Here is a 19,393-nt window from a genome sequence, read left to right on the forward strand (position 1 = left end):
TTATGAATATTACTGTGTGCTATGTATGCAAATGGTAAAATGCTTGAGCCCTGAAACCAAGAGGCATAAGTGCCATCACTCCCAGTGACACGCTTTGTAAGCTGTGTTCGCCAATTTCTCAACTTTAGGCTCTGTGGGCTGAGAGCAATTGGAGATGATTTTGCATCCCCTTGGGTGGTAGTAGATCCTTTGATGCACTGTCCATTAAAGTCTGAAGTACTTATTCTCCCATATGATAGGACTTTGGCTGCTAAGATCTCAGAGCTTTATCCCTCCCGAGAAATTCCTCTCGCTTACTGATGCAGGAGAGGGAGTATAAAATAGCACCTTTGCCTCCCCTTCAGACTACTCTAGAGGCAAACTGTGGGGCTGCTGATGTGTCTTTTGCAATTGCATTACGATTGCGATTGGTCTCCTTCCCAATCCTGCTTTTCTCACATTATTAGAAGTGTTGTTCCCAAGTGCACAATTTAGTGAACGTCTGCATGAAAATTTCCATCCCAGGGTCCATTTGTAGGACACTGAGCTAAGTCAGAATCGACAAAAAGATTCTACCAAATTTATATGAGGGAACCGTTGTCCTAACAAAACACGTGTAAGAGGTACATCTAAAATTTTAGAATCTTTTTGATTACCATGATATTTAAAAAAATTTCACAATAAGCTGAACAAAATGAGGATAATTGAAATAAGATGAGAATGCAAATAAACTAAAAAGGCAATTGCAAACTCAGTACTGTTATTAATAATAGTGAGAGAAACATTCAACTACTCTGTCCTTAATTGGTGATATCAGTAAGAGATGTCAGAAGCTTTGGAAGAAAACAAAGGTAAAAGAGGGAGAAATAAAATTTATGTGAGAGAAGATTAAATAAACATGGACAGAATGTGGACACTAAACCACAAACACTGAGTAATCACAAGGAGAAACCACACTTAAAAAAAAGATAAAAAATTGGTAGCTTCTCCAAGTCTCTGTGCCCTTATCTGTAGAATAGGGATGACAATAATATCAAGTTCACAGTATTATTGCAAGAATTAAAGTGAATAATAAAATAAGTAAATATAATGATAGCTTTAAAATAATTATATCAAGTGTTTCCTCTGTTAGAATATATCTTAAAGAGATAAAAAAATAGGCAAAGATTTATGTATAAAGGTGTTCATTACAGTTTGAACACCATAGAATATTTTCAAAATGTCAGAAACAGGTTCTCAGCATTAGGGATATTGTTAATAAAACTGGAAGCCCTCTATATAATGGACTATTAAAGTTTTCATTTATGTCAAGAAATTGTGCATGATGGAATTAGCTGCCCTGAGAACATCGCCTCAGCCCGAAGCCTGCTTAAATGCTATGAAAGCACAGTGATGGTTACGGGTGGGAAGAGCACTTTCAGCCAGCCTTCTGTTGTGACAGCATCCAGAGGCTTTTGCAGCCTTTCTCTGAGAAATATCCTACCTTAGATTGAAAGGATGGTGGAGGGAAAAGGTGTTTCCTGATTGAGCACTGCATTCTCATGCGGGCTTCTATCTGAAGAACCTAATTCTGAGGAGTGTGTAATGTGATGAGCTTCCCCCAAGGTTTAGGAGGAAATTAGATATAACAGTTCATTAGGAATTGGATGTTGCTTGTAGCTTAACCTGCTGAGCTCTTTACATTGTCTCATGGTTCATAACTTCACTACTCATCAGAATTAACAGAGGAATTAAAAAAGAATTTGATTGTTTTGGAGATTGTGACTTAGTAAGTGAAGTATGGAGCCCAAGAATCTGGGATTTAAGCCAGTTCTCTAGCTCCTTTCTATTCAAAGCATGGTCCTTGAAAAAGCAGCATTAGTATCACTAGGGAAAGTTTGAAAAATGAGACTTTCAGGTCATGCCCTAGACCTTATGAATCAGCAATTGCATTTTAGTAAGATCCCCAAGTATGATATTTTGTACAAACATTGAAATTGAGAAGCACTGTTCTATTGAGTCTGGTAAACACCCAAATTGGTTAACCTGATGTGGAAGTTCAGGGAAAGTCTGAGAGTAGGACATCATTGTTTACTATGAGTTAGTTCCACTTACCTCAAATGGACTTGGTTTGTTAACTGTTTTATCAGAATAACATATACATAATTAAATTTCAAGGGCTGTTTACCAATAAAAAAATCTTAGCCCTAGAATGAACCTCTTTCATAACCACAGAAGCAATAACTGTTGTGCATAATTCTTTTCTATAGGATATTTAGAACCATGTATAATATGGAAATCTTCAAGATATCCACAGGGCTATGCGTGTGAACTAGAGTGTGGAAGCTAAGTTACAACACTAACAAAAACTATCAAGACATAACTCAAAGATATGTGTCTTATAATAGTTTTGCTATATTTGGCAGTAGTGGTAGCAACAAAATCAAGGTGGTCAGAGGCTCCTTATACCACACAATGTAAAAGGGCCAAGAAGCCAAGAGCAACAGACGTTGAGTCTTCAGCAGTAAACCTCTGCATGGTCCGTGCATGTTTATGCACTGCTAAAAGCAGCATTTGTCATGTATCCCAAAATTGTATTGATATGGTAAACCCCATTTTTATTACAAATGAATAAGACAATAAGCAATAGAAACATTGTGATGAAATCAGTTTTTAAAATCATTTCAATAGGAGCAAAATATTGTTATTGAATTCAAAGTCTGGCATCTTTCAGCAGAATAATTAGCACTATCAGTCCAGATCTGATAATAACATCATAAAATCTGACAACTCACAGCTGGAATCCTATTGGAAGGATGAGGAGAAAGGCTGAGAATCAAATTGTTTAAAGCTTTTGTTTATCCCAAAAAAGTTTAAAGATGCAGGTTAGCTGAATCCGGAGGTCAATAATTCTTGATTTTCATATATGTCAGGCCCTGTTCTTGTATTCAAAGTTCTTAATTACTGTTGTCGTATTATTTATTTACACAGAGGCAATTTAACATTGATTTGATTCTCTACTTCACACAAAAGAATATGCACTTCCCAAAAAGCAGAGGATATAAGTGAATTGTGTGGCCCATTACTGTATTAATTTATTAGACCAAACTTATTTTAAGCTCCTAAAGAAGCTGCTTTCCTCTGTTTGACCGGGTTTGTAACCATCATTGCAAGGTTTGGTAGGGACTTAAAAAGTCATTTTATCATCAAATTGGCAGAAGAGGAGGAACAGAAAGACATGGAAAGTATTTTTCAAGAAATTACTTCACCCTAGAAGAAGAGACAAATAAAGACACAGCACGGCTAATTATGGGATGGTGTAAGTACCACCTGTGTATAACATATATTAGTCATAAGCAAGAAAGAAACATTCAAAAAATAGGTGGTATAGCAAACATGTTCGATAAGAAATGGTGACATCAGTGTCTAACAGATGAATGAGAATTAGACAATTATAGTAAAAACGATTCATGTTGCTTAAAGTCTAATTTTTGAGAGAGGCTATGCTGTTTTCTTATAGAAAAATTAGGGCAGCACACAAAGTCATGGATTTAAGACAGCATTATGACTTCCAGTCAGAAACTACTGCTGAATTATTGTTTACATAGATTTAGGTGGATTCCTCTCGGCAGCAACATTAAATTTGATTTGTTAGTTATATTGAATTGCCACAGCCTACAGAGGGGCTTGGATGTGCATATTAAAATAAAATACCCCCAAATATATTTGCAGTCACATAATCCCTGCTGCCCTCAAATAATAACTCCACCATACACAGAAATCACACACATACATATTTATGTATATATCTACATGCACATGTATACATATGTTCTGAAGTAGATACTTGGCCTAGGAAAATATAGGAGAGAACACAAGACAAACATTAAGCTATTAAAGTGATTTTCAGTCTTGGATGGACATTGGAATCACCTGGGGAGCTTTAAAAACTATGGATGTCTGGGTCTTATCCATCCCAGAGATGGTGATTTCACTAGTCTGGGACACAAGCTAGGCTTTGGGACATTTTTTTTAAAAGCTTCCCAGGTTATTCAAATGTGGACTTTGAAAATTAACAATTATTAAGCTAATATGATCAGAAAGGTGTTTTGATTTTCCCTCCTTTGAAAAAACACATCAGCAGCTCTCTCTGTCTCCTAGAGTTTTTCTCCCCTTACAAGGAAAGAGCTTCTGACCCCTCCTTGAACGCTTTCCTCCTCTAGGATTTTAGTTTGGGAGAGGGAGGAGGAATGAAAAGCACCACAGGGAACGTGGATACATGAGTGACAGTAACTCCTTCTTGACCATCACTGTACCACAGTACCTTGAGGTATCTGTACACATTAGCCACTTAATAAATACTTGTTGAACAAATGAATGAATGAATGTTGATGTTGCAGTCACTTCGGCATCAATCTTATCTCCCAAGAATTTCTTCTTTGTTTTTGAGTGAGAGATATAAGATTCTCTGATCTCTGTTCTTACTGTGTCATTTGCTATGTGTCTCAGTCTCTGTCAGTGTAATTGGAGAAGAGATTTTTGGAGTGCCTGCCTTGCTAAAAATTTCCCCCCACATAACTGGAAAAAACTCTCAATACGGAGGACTGGGCTTCCGTTTTGTGGCTCACTGCTTGAGGATCAGACTCCTGGTCTAAACAGAGCCAATTAAATTCCTCCAGTTTCTAATTTACATTTATTTGGTGGTAGAAGTTGCATTTGGCTATAACGTCTCTTACATGTAGATAGTGCCTGGTTTTTGAAGTTCTTTGGCTGCGAAGAAGAGACCACAGAAGGTTTCCAGTGAAAATATAGCTGAAATGTGCCATGCAAATGGTCCAGTTAGAACTCCCAAATTGCTGGTTGAGGGTCACTGTCCCCCTAAAGTGGCTACTAGTGCCACATCTGTGCTCTCCGAGTCACTAAACCCTTTTGGTGTTCCATGGTATTCAACTCCAGTGTCACCATCATTTAAAACAAGATAACAACAACAAAAACTAACAAATAATCTGTCATTGTATTTTGGCCTTAGTCTCTAAGATTCAAAGTCCCAAGTGTGACTTAACTACATACATAATCTAAAATTCTTTATGGGTTCTGCAAGCTCCTGTGACCAGACACTTGGCTACCTTCCCAGCTGTATTTTTTCTGCCATATTTTCCCTTGCTCAGGCTGTGTCAACAATACCAGGTCACTTGCCATTTTTAATTTTATCAGTCAGGGTTGCTATAATTAACAGCACCCACTGTTTACTCTTCTTGGAACTTTGGTCTGTTGAATAGTCGAATGGCTTATTCATTCAAGTTTTTTTCCTCAAGCATAACCTCATCATAAAATCTTTCCTAACCATTGTGTCTATATTAGCACCCTATCTCCATCACTTTCTATATCCCTGCTTACCTGGATTTATTTTTCTTTGACTTCTTCTAATAGCTTGACATCAAACATAATTGGATGCCCCACATCCTGCCCTACACGCATATGTGCGCTCGCTCGCTCTCTCTCTCTCTCTCTCTCTCTCTCTCTCTCTCTCTCCCCCCCTCCCCACACACACTCAGGAATGTTTTTGTCCATATTTCTTGACATTCCAAAAATTCCAAAATCTTTATTTTACAGTTGCAAAAACTGATGGTAAGATTGGTGAATATTGTGCAAGTGGCAGAGTGAATGCCTTGATTCTATTTATGTTTCCAGGTGGGTTGTAATCTAGATGACAAATCATTTTTAATGAACATATAATTTATATATTTGGAAAAATTAGAAATGAATATACAAGTAATTGATTCTAACCTCTAGAGTTCGTGATATTTGAACTTGTAAATTAGGGTGTAGGATCATCAAAAACCAGGAGAATTTTCAATTGTATTTAGTATCTTATTTGCTTTATCAGAAAATATCTCAAGTAAAAATACAGAGTGAGATAGTTACACAGAAAAAAAATCACGTTATTTGTTCAGAAAATTTATTTTGCAAAACTGTATCAAGAGTCAATGAAGGAAAGACTTGAAGAATTGGGAAATATAAAGAGATTTAAGACAAATGCCTGACTTTCATGTATCTTAAAATCTATTTGTAGAGATACATATATAAAAGAATATTTATGGAGATAGTATTGGCAAAAGAAATTACAACACAAAGTAGAATGTGAGAAACTAATGGTAGAGGAAGCAAGTTAAATTCTGATCAGAGAAGACAGACTATGGTCAGAAAAGACTTGATAGAGAAGGTACAATAGGCATCTATGTTGGTGATAAAATATAAACATTTTCCTAGATTTCCCAAAGGAAAGTCAATTTAAGAAATTAACTATTCAAAGCTGAAATAGGTAGAAAAAAAGAATAAATGGTGTAAATAAAGCTTTCTAACCCAACCAGGATCATATATAAAACTCTAGGTGACAAATTGCCTAGAACAAAAGACATAATGATTCCTATTTACTCTAGACTTAAAAAGTTACAGCTTGCCCATCTTCTTCTTTTTTGAAGAGGAACACATACCTTTAATGTTTTAAATGCCTGCTGAGTTGACCATATCTCAAAGGTATAAACCATGTTTATCTTTCTAATGAGCCCAGAAAAGTGATGACATATCAGAATAAAGTGAACAAATAGCCCTTTTAATGCTTACAATAGTCAATGGATCTGAGCAATATGCATTCCAGACCCAACTGAAAAGGAAACTAATCAAAAACTGCATGGACAAGTGACATCAATATAGGTTCAAATTTGATCATTGTTGTTCCAAGACTCTGAAAGTTTATTAGTGATAAGCTGTATTAATTTATCTATTTTATTAAAATCTCTAATGATTATGTCAATAGGGCAGTTCTCTTTAGGAATTGCTCTGTTATATATCCACTCCAATCTATTTGTTGTATCATTTCTACAAACATTTTCATTGTCATAATTTAGAAATATTTCTTTTCTCTCTCTTTCCTCTTTTCTGCTCCAGCCTTCTCTTTGCTCCAACCACATGCATCCTGAAATGCAAGCACACACACATATTTACACAACACAGCAATAAATGTGAATAAATGTGTTAATGACAATTACTTCATTTTCCTTATAGTAGCCATTAGCCTAAGTTATGGCTCAGCTTAACCAGTGAGAATCATTTTAGATACTGAATAGAAAGCTTTTAATTGAAATATGAACAGGCAAAAATGAAATCATCAGGTGAAGTGATCTCTGCTCAGTTCCCTTCAAGTTCCAAAAAAAATTTATCTATAACAGACTCGACATGAGTTATTTTTACACTAATGTCGTGGAATTTTTTTCTCTGATCCTCCTTTTACTATTTCTCATATTATTCTTAATAACTCTGCCTAATATCCCAAACCACAGAAAGGTAGAGACAATAAACAAGTAGTGTTGAGAGAGAATAAAACTCTAACAAAGAAGTAAGAGATTAATTAAAATTGAGAAGAGGAAATGTATACTAGATTTTGCCACTTAAAATAGTGGGAAATTCAGCTTAATTGAATATCTTATTCCCTCATCTATGTGAGAGAAATAAGACATTATTACATATAACATTTTATCCACTGATAAAACTTCCCATCCTTTCTGAATTATATTCTTCACTTAGCCCTCAATTATAATCTTATGATATGATTAGAATTTTTATGAAAGATTATGAAATAAAAAGGAAAGACACAAAGTTTTTCCTTGAGGACATAATTTTTTAAAATAATAGATTTTGTATCATTACATTAATATTTAAAAAATTATATTTGTTCTAATTATCTGCTTATTATAATTAAACTACATATAATAAAATGAAAAATCTAAATGATTACTATATTCAACCTAATTTAAAGTTAAATTGATACAGTCTGATAAAGAAACAATTTCAAGATTCATATCCATGAAAACCTACTGCCTGTATCCTTATGAAAGTTTTGTTTCTCAAAAAAAAAAAAAAAGAGACTTCAAAGTTAACTGATTTCATATGTTGGATCCTTTCCAGTTTGTACACAAGCAGTTAGATTCCCACTTTCCAGAGATATGAGGTTATTCCAGTGCATCTTAGATTATCCAAGAACTAACATTACTTTTTTTCTGATTCCTTGAGAAGACTTTGTTGAGAGGCACAGGAAGAAGGAAGTCTAGTTCTATAAACTCAGTTGAAATTTGAAATTTTGGAGAAGCAAAATCAATTTCTATCAAATAAAAACCATTGCTATAATTCAGATGGGATTTGTGTGTGTGTGTATGTGTGTGTGTGTGTGTGTGTGTGTGTGTAGCTGGGTAATTCAAGGCAAAATTTCAGATTTGGGGGATTGTTAAGAAGACCTTGAAACAGGTATTATAAAAATTATAGCATTTAATGTGTTAGGAGCATCTTGTTCAGGCATTTTCGGACTGTGCTCCCCACACCCTGAAACATTTCTCAAAGATGTTTGAGAGATCCCACTAGAGGTGGAGTGGTGGGATGGAGTGGTAGTGAGTGAGGAGCCCTTTGGCCCCTGAGCCATGCTTCACACATCCTCAACTCTCCTGTTGAGTTACATTCAAAGAAAGGGTATGTGTCAGTTTGGGACCTTTACAAAGCAGATGCCAATATAGAACTTGGAGTGTAAGATATTGATTGTTAGAATTACCTTTGAAGGATAAAGGTGAGAAGGAGCAGGAATAGGTGGAGTGTGACAGTGATAGTCTTCAGAGAAGCAGATGCCAAGATGGGATTAAAAAATAAGGATTTTATATCAGAAAGATTGTGTGAAAAATCAGAAGGCTGGAAAAGGCTAGGATAACTTTCAAACCATAACACAAGTCCTATTCTAAAGAAAGGAGAAGGAAGGTTGAATGGAAGCATCTAAACAGCTGTATGATCTTATAGAGGGTCAGCAAGACCTTTGGAGGAGTTCCCAAGCCAAAGTTGGCCTTCAGAGGCATCCCATTCAGAGCAGTGGGACTGCCTTAGCATCCCTGCTGTGCTCAGTCATTGGCAAGGAGCATCCTATGGAATGTGCAGTCTTCTGAAAGCTTAGCAGTGGATGTCAGAACCCAGAAAATGAGGCCCTTGATCAATTCTTCTCACTGCAGTCAGATGCCTGTGAGGTGCATTGTCATGGCTGCCACATGGGTGAGCTCCAGATTGATACCTGTGAAGAAAGAGAGGGTAGGAAAAGGGATTAAATGGGGAAAGCCTCAAACTGTAGTGCATCTCTGAGAAAGTGCCTCCAGGCTGATGGAGAGACTCAGAGTGAAGATTACCCAGTAGAGGAAATTACCTGCAAAAATGGCATAGTTCTTATATTCCCACATTCTCAGTCTTCAAGAGCAGCCCAGAAGAAAAGCAGTCTTGGCATAAACACCACAGCAGATTCTGCAGGTGCAGGAGCTGTAGGTTGCTAGCTAACTAAATTCCTGGAGAAAGCTCTCTCTTGAAGAGAGATCTATTTGGTACATCTTCATAGTGGCCATGGGATTTCATGGAAAAATACAAGTTTGAAAATGATTTATCTAGTAATCCTTCATTTTAAAAATTATAAAATTTAGTAGCTAAGTAAAATGACTTTCCAAATCATGTAGTTAGTTGTTATATAGCCAAGGCTAAAAGCCACATATCTTCTTCCTCCACCCAGAATTATTTCTAGCATACTTCTATGCATGTCCAATATTGAATTACACAATATATCAAATTCTGGTTTTCTCTTTTAATTCCTACCACAAAAGTCTTCAAATAATTATAGGATGAAGAGAATTCACAATTTGGACTTGCATCCTAGTTTAATCTTTCTTTTCCTTCCTTACGGATTTTGAAATTGTTAATGAAATTCTCAATCAGAAGAGACGTTATGGAGAGGTGTTAAAAATAGTGTTTTTGATATATTTTTATTTTTTTGAACAAACTGCTGTTGATTTGCAAATGAACAAATAAAGCCATGGTTGGAATTAAATTGCCTGACCTCTCTGAACAGTGAGAGGCTATGTAGGATAGTGCAACTCATCTAACCAACAGAGCATCAAAGAAAACTTTTTTCTCTGGATATAGTTATTTTCATATATTTGAAGATGTTTCTGTTGACAGATTTCTTATTTTTTAGCAAGTAAGAAGTCTTAAAAATCACTCATTTACTATGCATTAACTGTACATATACAAGGCCTGCTTTTGTAATTTTGAAATTATGTCTTTATAGAAATACTTTATAGTATTTTCTTAGTTTTTAGTTTTGACACTCAAGACAAATAAATACAATGTGTTGTACTTTGCATAAAGCAAATTCAAGAACTAAAGTTAAATGAAAAAGGTGGACTTCAGTGCTGTTATTTCTGTGATATTGGGTCTCTCTAAGAAGTTACAGAACTAAGGCCTTTGCCCATATTTTCATCTGTTCTTCTAACTTTTTTTAGATGTTGAATAGTATTCATGTTATTCATTTAGTAACTTGGCTTTCTTTTTGTGTATTCTAGGGTAATGTTTATAACTTATTGCCAAAATAGAAAATATCCTATCTTCTCTATGAGGGCTTCTCTGATTGCATGCTCAGGTAATGTCTTTTTCCTCATTGTTTTAAGAAGAAAATAGAAATGAGCCAACCACATAAAATGAAATTGATATTAGCTGTATCAAAAAAAGCCAATTTTTGAAATTATAATTATATTTTGTATTTTTAATTATATTTGATGCACAGCTATGAAATATGTAGTTAGTTTTCTCTAAGTTCTACTTTATTTTTAATTGACACATAATTATATGTATTTACAGGGTAAGATGTGAGGTTTTGATACATGTATACAGTGTGCAATGATCAAATCAGGGCAACTAGCAAATCTCTAATAATTATCATTTCTTTGTGGTGAGAATATTCAGAATCCTCTCTTCTAGCTATTTTGAAATACAGTAGTGTTACTATTGTCAGCCTACTGTTCAATGGAACACCAGAATTTCTCTATTCTAAGTGTAGCTTTGTACCCATTGACCAACCTTTACACATCTCCCTCTCCCTAGTACCCACCCCAGCCTCTACTTGTATGAGATCAACTTTTTTAGATTCCACACGAGTGCGATCATGCAGTATTTGTGTTTCTGTGTCTAACTTATTTCATTTCACATAGCGTCCTTTAGGTTCATTCATGTTGTTGCAAATGACAGGATTTCATTATTTTTTATGGCTGAATAGTATTTCATTGTTTGTATATATAGCAAATTTTTTTAATCCATTCATCCATTGATGAACAATTAAGTTGATTCCATATCTTGCCTATCATGAATAGTGCTACAATAAACATGGGAGTGCAGATATCTCTTTGACATACTGATTTCAAATCCTGTGAATATGTATACCTGTAGTGAAATTGCTGGATCATATGGAAGTTTTATTTTTAATTTTTTGAGGAACCTTCATACTGTTTTCTATAATGACAAAAGAGCCACTCTATAGAGGATATATATATATATATATATATATATATATATATATATATATTTATTTATTTATTTATTTATTTTTTTCTTTTGTGAAAGTTTGGCTTTGTGATCTAAACCATCAAATAGTAGTATTAATAAAATATTGGGAGCTATGCTGCACAATATACTTTACAAAAGAAATTTAAGACTCTTTTGGTTCATTACAGGGTTAATCGCCAGGATCTCAGATCTGATGTGAACTGAGAAATCATCCAATTCTTTTTTCCCTGTGTATTCCTTTAGAAAATAGCCAATATATTAGCAACCACTTGGGTCAGGAATAACTCTTATTGTTAGAGAACACCTTCATTGTGTAGGCTATGCCTATCTGATCTATTGGCTTTATTTATTCTTTGTGAAGCAACTCAAAATTGTTTTAATCCATTTTTGCTACATCATAGCACATTAATATTAAATATAATTCTCATGTCTACCTAGTCACATAATTTTAGCTAAATGTATACCAATATAACTTTCCTTTAAAATGAAATATTTTGCTACTGTGACTTTAAGTATAGCCTGAATTTCATTAAGAGCCTTGCCTAAAGGAAGCATATTTGTAAGAGTGGATAGTTTTTTTATTTCCTTGATTGCTTTACAAACCAAGAATCATGATGAGAATCAAAGGAGAGAGAGGAATTTAGCTTCTTCAAATCCTTTAGACTGCAGAGTGAAATCTCTGGGGAAATTACCATTGAAAAGACTGAGAAGGATGAGCTTTAAAAATAACAGAATCTGATAATTATATTTAATTGAGTCATTTCCTTACTATCATCATAATCTACTCTCTCATTTAGTGTTATTACACATCCCAGGTGAAATGATGAGGACACTTTTATAGTGAACAAACTGAAAGTCTGTTAAGAAGTGAGAATTTTTTAAAAAATTAGATAAAGCTGTTAATTAGCAGCTATTTTGTAAATTAGTATACATTTTGCATGTATGCATTCTAGTTTCCATTATGTAAGAAGTAGAATGCATGTATAACACCAACGTAATACTGAATGGGTTTTTGCAATTCTAGCTGGAAGATAAAACTAAAACTAGAATTTATCCTTTTTAAATAGAAATTTTTTTACTTATTTTAAATAATGAGTCATGTCGAAGTTCTCCAGAAATTAAATTTACACTAGCATATATGAAATCTTCTAAAATCTAAGGTTTACTTTCAGCCTGGTTTTTATAATATCTTTTTACAAATTGACTATTCAAAATTAGCTTCTAGGAAGCAGAATATATTTAGTTTCACTTACATATAAACTTCTGGTGAAGCTAGACACATCATTTGCAAATGTCTTCATGTGCAAAGGGAAAATATAGTATTTTGCCAAAATGTATGCTATACAGACCACTCTCAATTTTGGTTTTTATTGTATATTAACTCTTGGAGATATTGTTTTAAATCAGCTTATATGATGGTATTGCTATTTGGTGATTCACTGTAGTTCACTCTTAAAATTTATTTACATGTATGACAAAAGTGAAAGATTTACTATGTATTCTAGAGCTATTATGCTTATATATAAATTATACAAATTTCACAAGAACAGCAAAAAAGGCATAAATGCTCAGATAAAACAAAATTATTTCCTGTATTCTAACATCCTACTTCATATGCAAAGTTATTTCATGAAAAATAGCAAAATTTGTGCAAAATAAAATACAAGTCTTAAGTGGTGATTAAAAGTTTCTGATATATTCACTTCTATAGCTGCACCATGCCATCTCTTATTTTTGTGTTGCTAGATTCCTTCTCCATTTCTTCTGGAAATAGTGCTCAGATTTAGGTTGAGAAGATGCATCCCCAATCCATGTGGCTCAAGTGGGGGTCCCAATCACTGAGCTCTGTCTCCAGTTCTAGAAGTAGGAACTTAACTCAACTTGGCCAATATGAAAGTTCCTTATCCTTCAAGTCACAGTTATTGACACAAAAATCTGGTAAAATCTTGAGGTTTTATATATAAAAGTATTATGAAAGACAAAACATCTTTATTCCTGGATGACCCTGGGCTGATGTAAGCCTGCATCTGTCAAAGGCCATGTGCTCCCAGGGTATGAAGTAAGTCCGTCTGCAGAAGGCCAATTTATAGAGAAAACCTGAAGACATCTTTTAAGCTTGGAATTTCGAGATAGAAACACCAATAAATCTCTTTTTTTCTTGCTTAGGCTGGATTGAGTTGATTCCTATATTTTGCAACTGACAGCATCGTCACAAATCCAGGGTAAAATGAAGTAATCACATGCAAAGGAAGAGCAATGCATGGTAACTGGTTCTACTGGAAATGAAAGTACATAGTAAAGTTACAGTAAGTAAAAGAGTAAAGTGTGACATTTTGGTAAAAAACAAAATTGACAAGGGAATCCAAAGAGACAGAAGACCTTCTACTGAAAGGGCTTGTGTGTACGTGTTAACTCTGTGTTAATTCTAGTTAATTCTTGTGTGTGTGAGTGTGTGTGTGTGTGTTGCATGGGTGTATACTCACACTTGGCATGGGTGAGGGGAATGGAATTGTTACGCACCAATAGAAAATCGTTTGAGGCTGGGCGCCATGGCTCACGCCTGTAATCCTAGCACTCTGGGAGGCCAGGGTGGGTGGATCGCTCGAGGTCAGGAGTTCGAGACCAGCCTGAGCAAGAGCAAGACCTCGTCTCTACTAAAAATAGAAATTGTCTGGCCAACTAAAAATATATATAGAAAGAATTAGCCGGGCATGGTGGCGCATGCCTGTAGTCCCAGCTACTCGGGAGGCTGAGGCAGGAGGATCGCTTAAGCCCAGGAGTTTGAGGTTGCTGTGAGCTAGGCTGACGCCATGGCACTCACTCTAGCCCAGCAACAAAGCAAGACTCTGTCTCAAAAAAAAAAAAAAAAAAGAAAGAAAATCAGTTGAATATCCACCAAATAGTGCTAAGGTATTTTACCATTTGGGAAAATATCAAGTCATACACTTACACAATATACTATGTGTGTATACGTTTACATACTAAATTTGTACCTTCTTGCCAAATTTACATGCTAAAAAAAGTAACAATAAAAAGTGAAAAAATGGCCAAAATATAGATGAGTGCTTTATGACTCTAGAAATAGTTAAAGACATACTTTTCTGAAAAACAATGAAAATAAAAATCAATGAATTTCAATATACAAATATCAGAATGTCTGATAAATCAGAAAACTTAAAAATAATAAATGTCACTAAGCAAGAGATAAGACAATTGACTAAAGAAATACAGATGACTAATAACTACATATAAACATTCAGTGTTGCCAATAATCAAAAAATGCAAATCAAATTATAAAAAATTAAAAATAGAAGTAAATAGTGTGATTAGATAATGGCAAAGCAGGTATCCTGACACATTTTTTAAAAATTCATGCATACTCTAGTCCCACATCTTAACACAATTCTAATTAAAGCTTAATCTTGCATTCTTTCTGCAAGAAAATATACCTGCTTGAGTAAAACTCCTTACATTTCATGGCTTTTTAATGGCCCTCTCAAAGCAAATACTTTCGTTATTGTTTTTGTGAAGGCATTTAAAATAATAAAATGTAGTGACTGGTTGATTACAGTGTGTGTTCTTGAAATTCTTCGGAGAAATAATCTGATTGGCTCAGTTCAGCCCACGTATCCCATGTAACCTGTGAGTTGCACATCTGTCCTAAAGTAAAGAGCTATGTCCAGGGCCTTGGATTCATGTGATAGATACCAGAACAGTCAAACCCAGAAACTCTAGATGGGGTAGAGGCTCTGGAATGGGCTATTAATGAGGCAGGCAAATACACTAATGTGACTGCTAAAATACTGCATCAACTTAAAAGAGAAATTATCCATGTTCACTACATAATAGAATGTTAGTTTATTTCCTTTCTTTTTCTGTTTTTCTTTTATTGATCTCTGTTTAGAAGCTTTTCAAGATAGACAAATTTAGCACAACATTTAACTGGTTTTGAAATTACTAATTTTGTTTCTACTGTCTAAACTGCTTTTTTCCGCTACTCATCCTTTTATCTCCACTTTCAAATACCTATAACCTACATAATATTGGCATGAAATAATTAAGAAATAGCTGTAAAAACATATTTTAAAATGTAATATTTCTAAGAACTTAGTTAATATCTTATCTATACTCTCATACCCCAAATGTTGGTAATGATCATACAAATGCAGACAGTATAGCATAGTGACCAACAGTTCAGACTCTGGACTTAGACCATTTAGTTTCTCATTCTAGTTCTACCTCATACTAATTTTAATGGTTTTGGATAATATGCTTAATTCATTTAGTTTACTACATATAGTAGGCCTGAGGAGGTACTTAATAAACATGAACTATTACTACTATTAGTACTGCTAGTAGTACTATTACTTACTGAGTACTATAATTACTATTCCAACTATTACTACTATTACTACTAATCAATTGTCTTTGAAGCTTATTAGTTCCTTTGAGTTTTCATATTAATTTAATGTATTTAACTGTATTCTTGTGGTTTTATGAGAAGAATAATTACAATTTTATCCCACACCTCCTAAAGAACTTTCTGTCAATTTTACTAAACATTTATACATTTGAAAAATTCTACCTCTTGAAATGAGATCCATCTAAAACTTTTTGCTCTGTTTATCATATGGAACTTGTCATTTTCAGGGCTACATCATTGCATTTACTATTTAAAATCTTCCATTCTCATGTTCCACTCTAATTTTAATTGACATTTTAGAATGCTACTCGATTTTTTTAACAAAGGAAATTTAATTATCTAGCTTTAACAATTTATAGCTTATTTTTATTTAAATTGTCTTGTTTTCAGTTATCTTACATAAGAAGAATACAAAACAATAAAATATATAATATTTTATTTCAATGAAAATTTTATGCTTTTATTGGTTAAATGTTTTTACTGTAGTTTTCCATTTATGGTAGTTAAAAGAAATGAAGCTTTTTGATGGGCAAGCTTCCAATGTCAATTTTGCTATAACAGGTCAATTTGTGTCCTAGGTTCTACATTTGAATGTACCTACCACATTATTACGGAAAGAAAGTAGAGAAGAAGGTAAGATATGCGACAATGTTTAAAAAGAAAGTGCCCATCAATTTCTGTACAAAACTTTAGTTGCCTATTTCATAAGAAAAGTATACATGAGTAAAATATGACTAAAATATGCACATAAATTATAAAGGCAGAAAACCTTTTTCACTGAGATAATTCACATTGTGGCAACCCTTGATTTGCTTCACATCTTGGTTCCATGTAAATATTTATATCCTAAGTGCAAATCAAGAAGAAGGTCTTTTTTAGATTAGTGTTACATTTGAGAATACATGGCAGCTCAATTGCTGGAAAAGGACATTTTCTGGTGCCTCTAATTTTATTTCCAAGAATGGCAATCTTTATGTCTGCTCACTGAAGTCTTTCCAGGAAGGACTCCTTGAGCATGGCAGCTGGTTTAAAGCCATCAAGATGTTTAAATTCTTTGGCTGATCATATTTGGGAGGAGGATTATGAAACAGATGTATAGGAAATTTTATATTTACATGTGACCATGGTAATTGCCGTGGAGATGGTAGAGATTAGACTTTTTTTTCACCTTTATAAAAGCTTAATATGTTACTAACACAATTCTATTTTGCCCCAAACAGGTAAAATAAAATTATATCAGTTATAAATATTTGAAACCAAATAGAGGGTTTCTTGATCTCAGCTAAATTATCTTGTGTTTTTTGTCTGTTTGATCTCTCTCTTTTTAATTTTGTTTCTTCCACCAATGAGACATTTATTCTGACAAATAGTAAGTTTACAGAACGTTTTGCTGAAGTCACTGAATTAAGTGTGCCAAAAAACCCCCCACAAATGTAACTGTTGTTTTGTTGCTGTCTCTATTTTCTTTTTTAAAAGCCCTCCAAGCTATGAAAGTTGTTTCTATTTTCACAGTAGGAATCATGTTTTCGTTGCAATTGAGTAATTTAGAAACTAATTAATTGTCTTGATGTCTCTGGTTTATAATAAATTATATTCTTTTAGCTCTCTGTACAATAGTTTAAAGAGAAATGATAGTTATGTAAATCTACTATACTCTGCAAAAGGAGAATTAAATAGAATGTAAAGCAACCACATTCACATGGTCCTCACTTTATTTACAAAGAAAAGGACAACATCTTATGAGCTTTTGTACTACCATACCAGATAGCGTATTTCTGATATGAATGTTTTGGGTGGTAAGTGCCGGAACCTGTGTTATTGGATAAGGTCTGACATTCAACATGAGACTCACTGGGCAAAAAATGTATAGCTAAGAAAAGAGGTTTCCTCGGAAAAGGGAAATCAGGTTATTAATTCATTGATTTATTTGTTCACTGTGTCTTTACAAAACACTATGCTGTCTTACTGGATATTGGGGTAGTAAAAAAGGCAAATAAAAAAATACACCTTCCTTTAAGTCATTTGAATTATAGAGGAGGGAAAATTTATCTGCGTAATTAATATAACATTTATTTATTTATTTTATTTCAAAATATCAAGGGGATACAAATGTTTTTGTTAAACAGATACATTATATAATGCTGAAGTCAGGGCCTTCGTGTGCCTGCCACCAGGACAGCGTTCATTGTACCCAATAGGTAAGTGTTTATCCCTCACCCCACTCACACCTTCCCCTCCTTAGTTTCCAATGTCTTTTATGTCTTTTTGTGTGGCCTATGTGTGCCCATCATTTAGCTCCCACTTGTTAGTGAGATCATGTGGTGTTTGTTCTTCCATTTCTGAGATTCTTCACATAGGATAATGGTCTCCGGTTCCATCCAAGTTGCTGCAAATGACGTTATTTCATTCCTTTTTATGGCTGAGTATTGCTCCATGGGTTGTGTATGTATGTGTGTGTGTGTGTGTGTGTGTGTGTGTGTGTGTGTGTGTGTGTGTGTGTCACTTTTCCTTTATCCATTCCTGAATTGATGCACACTTAGTTTGATTCTGTATCTTTGCATTTCTGAATTGTGCTGCAATGTACATTTGACTACAGGTGTCAAAACATTTTGATAAAATGTTTTCTTTTCCTTTGGGTAGATACCCAGGAGTGTTATTATTCAATCCAATGGTAGTTCTACTTTTAGCTCTTTGAGGATTCTGCATATGGTTTTCCATAGAGGGTATCCTAGTTTGCAGTCTTACCGACAGCTTATAAGTGTTCCTTTTTTTCTGTATCCAGACCAGCATTTATTGTTTTTTGACTTTTCAATAATGGCCTTTCTGAGGGGATAAGGTAGTGGTATCTCATTGTGGTTTTAATTTGCATTTCCCAGGTGATTATTGAACATTTTTTCATATGTTTGTTGTTCATTTTTCTATTTTCTTTTGAAAAATTTCTGTTCCTATTTTTTGCCCATTTTTGATGAGGTTGTTTGTTTTTTTCTTGCTGTTTTGTTTGAGCTCTTGGTAGATTCTAGATATTAGTCCTTTGTTGGATGTATAGTTTACAAATATTTTCTCCCAATGTAACATTTATTAATATAAAATTAATGCAAAAACAGTGTCCAGAGATGAGGCAGGAGAAACATTTTTAATGATGAGCTGAGCCCAAAACTAGCAGCCTCAGTGTACTACACTGTTGTGACAGTATGAGTGTTTCTGAAATCTCATCTCAGGAGCAAGACTAGAAAGAATGCCAGATGGTAGGGTGAATTTTAAATCACATCTCAAGGTCAAAGTTGATGACCAAATGTAACAGATCTGGAAGAAAGTTTAAGCCATATGGAAAGGGCACTTTAAACATACACACCAACATACACACTCTGTATTTTAAGAAGGCTAGAATTTTGTTGCTTCTTTAGTAGGTCATAATCATGTCTATCTTCCAAATATAACCTTTAAAAGTTAATGATATTAATATTAAGAGTTGTAGACTTATGTTGAAAAGAATTATATAACTTGATATGTATTTAAAACATTGTAATATACTAGCTTGATTTTCAATCAAGTGGTAGTGACAAGTCTTGATGTCTCAGAATTAATGACCTTGAATCAAAC

The sequence above is a fragment of the Lemur catta genome, chromosome 11 (genome assembly GCF_020740605.2).
Source record: "Lemur catta isolate mLemCat1 chromosome 11, mLemCat1.pri, whole genome shotgun sequence".
Taxonomy (NCBI): domain Eukaryota; kingdom Metazoa; phylum Chordata; class Mammalia; order Primates; family Lemuridae; genus Lemur; species Lemur catta.